Source organism: Fragaria vesca, linkage group LG6 (assembly GCF_000184155.1).
Source record: "Fragaria vesca subsp. vesca linkage group LG6, FraVesHawaii_1.0, whole genome shotgun sequence".
NCBI lineage: Eukaryota > Viridiplantae > Streptophyta > Magnoliopsida > Rosales > Rosaceae > Fragaria > Fragaria vesca.
In genome coordinates, this window is record NC_020496.1 from 35,790,780 (window position 1) to 35,794,962 (window position 4,183).

The 4,183-nt window shown below is 37.7% G+C and overlaps 1 pseudogene; it reads left to right on the plus strand.

Moving 5' to 3' along the window:
- Nucleotides 1-3,035: 3,035 nt before the first annotated feature.
- LOC101299117 overlaps nucleotides 3,036-4,183 on the plus strand; it is a 3,672-nt pseudogene continuing 2,524 nt past the window's right edge.

The following is a 4,183-nucleotide window of genomic DNA, read 5'->3' on the forward strand; positions in this document are numbered from 1 at the left end:
GAGAGAGAGAGAGAAATAGGTGAGGTTGGTTTGGATACGAATAAATCAAAGGCGGTTGATTTGAGGGAGAGAGAGACTAGGACTAATTCGTCGCTGTGAAGAAGAAGACGAAGGAGCTGAGCGTTACTAGCGTCAGCAGCTATGGTGGTTTTAGTTTTAGTCAACGAATTTGGAGCTGTTCATTTCCTTATTTGGTGTTAAATATTCTTATATGATGATGGGCTGGATGATGCTTAGTTGGGGGAAGAATCTAAAGCTTGGAGCTTTTATTCAACGGTAGCGCACTCCCGCTAGAATTTTAGGAGTGGCGTACCAACTCTTTGGTGTCCCGGACCAGTTTGGGCTCTTGTTTGTCACGAGAAATTCGTCTCTAAAGATCACGGAGGTGAGTAATGACGCTCTATTTAAGTGCGGTTTTTCTAAATTTTTGAGACGATTTCACATATTATCAGTTTCATTTGTCAAGATGATGACGTAGCTTCACTAGGAATCACGTGAATTCAAAAGACAAATTTAAGTTTATATGTCACATATATACAAGTTATGGAGCCCCTTCTGTTGCGGACCGCATAATTCGAACTTATAAAAACCAACCGTTGGATTACACAAACGGTGTAGACTTAAAGAAATACAAATGGTTCTCATGTGGCCACATGCATCTTGACCTTCTTCTTCTTTTTATTTGTCGTCATTTGCACTCATATAAACTTACCTCAGTCCCAAGCATCTCACACCCATATTCTCACTTTTACTTCTTCCGTTGAAATCCGCCAAAAGTTTCCGCGCATACCTCCTTTATCTCTAGACTGTTCTCATTCCAAAGGTCCAGAAACTTATTTCGATCTTCTCTCTCTTTCTCTCACACCCCTGCGTCTAAGCAAAGATAGTTCCCCTACACCTTTGTTGTTCTTGAATCTTGAGTTCGTGACATAATCTTATGGTTGTATCTTTTCCCCACACCTTTGTGTTTAGATGGAATTGCTTAGATTTATATAATATAGGTACATGTGGCGATGACGACAAATAAAGAGAAGGAGAAGGTCAATATGCATGTGGTCACATGAGAACCATTTGTTTTTCTTGAAGTCTACTCTGTTCGTGTAATCCAATGGTTGGTTTTTAAAAGTCTGCAAGCAGTCCGTAACTGTGCGGTCCGCAACAGAAGGGGCTCATACAAGTTATAGTGCAAGAATATTTTATTTTTCTACATTTTAGAATATCTTATTTTTCTACATTTTAGAAGCTTGATGAGCTAGCAAACAACTTACCCCCTCTAAATAGGATAACAAAGGTTCACTAGTAATCACGTGAATTCAAAAGACAAATTCAAGTTTATGTGTCGCCTATATATAGGTTATAGTGCAAGAATATCTCATTTTTCTACATCTTAGAAGCTTGATGAGTTGACAAACAAGTTACCCCTCCAAACAGGATAATGAAGGTTCACGAAGTAGACAACAAGATCTTTTCAACCCCTAAAGGAGTGTATCCTTTTCATCTAATGGCGTCTTTTCCAACTCATGTGGGTGGCCGAATGCATGAATCGAACTTCACTGTGATCGAAGGGACATAGAGCCGAATGAGACTGTTGTACAGTTGGGCTAGTTCCATGGAAGAGGCGGAGGCGGTCGAAATAAGGTTTGAAGCAACACCGTTGGCTAGTGGTTGTGGTATTATGGAGCTCAAAGAAGCAAAAAGACCTAAGATACACAAAACGGTAGAACCGAGATATAAAATATGTATATGAGGAGAGAGATTGTGCCTACTGTCTTTGATATCAAATGAAAAACTGTCACATGGCTAAGTGTGGCTACCACGCATGTAAGTGAGTGTGTATATAACATCCCTAAATTTCAGAGAGTTATGCACATTGACACCATCAATATATAAAATCAAAGAAGAAATCATTGATGTGAAAGTCATTCACATATAGTTCAAAGACCTTTAAAAGCAAAAAAAAAAAAAAAAAAACAAACACACACACACACAGTGATACTACCTAGTTTTAACATAGTGATATTACACCGTAAAACCTTAGCTCATATAAAGTCGAAACACAATTTTGTTATGAACATTTCAACAAACACCTTAATATTTCATAAACTTGTATACCATACCAACCAATATACATAGCTCATATACATACATTATACGCCACAAATGCAAAAAATTATCATTTTGCAAAGGCTGGGACTCAAACCTAGCACCACTTGCAGACGCTTTCGTTGTTAATATATATACAAACACTATATTTATTACTTAACAGAAATAATAATAAATATTAAATACATTTGAAAAAGCTGGGGTTCGAACCCAACACTTATTCATTAGGAAATAAGCCGCAAACCACCTATTCATTAGGAAATAAGCAGCAGACCACCATACCAAATATCATATTTGTCTTATATTTGTGCAAAAATTATATTTATCACTTTAGTGTTTGGGCCACAATCTAAACTTGGGAGAAACTTATTATCAACCGTACCAACTAAGTCGGTATACCCACTTTGACAGTTGGTTTTGGTAGAAGATTTTGCATATCAATCATAAGTTGGTTGGTACATGATATTGGTAAATTAAGTCGGTATACTTACCAATGTCAGCCCTAATCAACATCATTAATATATAAAATCAAACAAGAAATCATGTGAAAGTAATTCGCAAAAAAAAAAAAAAACAACACACACACACAATGACACTACTTATTTTTTAAAGTGTAACATAGTGACACTACACCGTAACTATAGTGATCGAATTGACAAAACCGCCAAAACATGTTGATATTGAATCGTCACCGCTATGGTCGGTCCGATCACCCACACGCGTGACACGGGTTACTAACGGCATCAATATGTGTCGAGCGCTTAGACTTCTATAGTAAAAGTAAGCATACACCAGCTCTTGCTCGTTTTACTCTTACATTCGATCACTTCGAACCCTTCTTAAACCCATAAACCTTCAGCTTTCTTAACATTCTTCTTCTTCTTGCTCCAAAAGTACCTCTCTATCATTTTAGACTATCTATGCAGATAGAGATGACGATACAGTGCAATGCGTGCGAGGTGGCAGAGGCCAAAGTGTTGTGTTGCGCGGACGAGGCAACCTTATGCTGGGGATGCGATCAGAAGATCCACGCCGCCAATAAGTTGGCCAGTAAACACAAGAGAGTCCCTCTCTCTTCTTCATCAATGCCCAAGTGCGACATCTGCCAGGTACAAATTAAAACCATTCTAAATTGTGTGATTATGATAATTTATATGTTGATCTCTATCTATCAGTTGAGTTCATCCATGTCTGGCGAATAAGCTAAATGCTCTTCTTTGGTGACAATTGTTTTTTGTTCTTCTCAATTATTTCATTTTGTGAATGTGGTTTCTGCTTATAGGTTGTCCTTTCTGTAAACTAAGAAAGAGTTGTCCCTACTTCTGGTTCTTCCTTCATTATTTGATTATGTGACTGCGGTCTATGCAAATTGGTTTGGTTCAAAGAATTAAAGAAATCAAAACAAATAAACAGAGGGATTGGAGTTGCAATTCTTGGCCACCCTGGCCAATTGTATATGTATTTGTCTGCTTTCTTGGGTATTTTTGTTTTATTATCATATTTGGTAATTTCTAGTCTAGTTGGGTATGGAAAATTTCCGAACAGCTGGAGGTTTGAAATTTTGGTGCAAAGTATTAATATTTGAATAGTTATGGACCCATCATGAGTACATAATTCCTTCTATAAGTTTGAAAAACATCTAAGAAGGTGGAGTCGAGCAAGTGTTGAAAAGTATCTAGAGTATGCAGACATGAATTAGATAGGGTATGGTAAATCTCCAGCCTTGATAACTGAACCTGGGTGATATGAGGTGAAATAGAATATCTGGAAATGTAATTATGCTTATCCCATCTGCTTCATGTGGTCCTATCACTACCAGGACAAGCACTTTAGCCGACGAAAAATTTTCGTCGGCCTATTATCTTAATTCGTCGGCTAAGATCTTAGCCGACGAAGGCTCGTCGGCTATAGTGTCGTCGGGAAAAGGTCGTCGGTGATGACTTTAGCCGACGAAAATTTTTTTTTCGTCGGCTATAGTCCCACAGTTAGCCGACGAATGTCGTCGGTTTTTTTTTCCAGACTTTAGCCGACGAAACAATTAATATATTCGTCGGCTAAAGTGTGTAATAAATAATTAAAA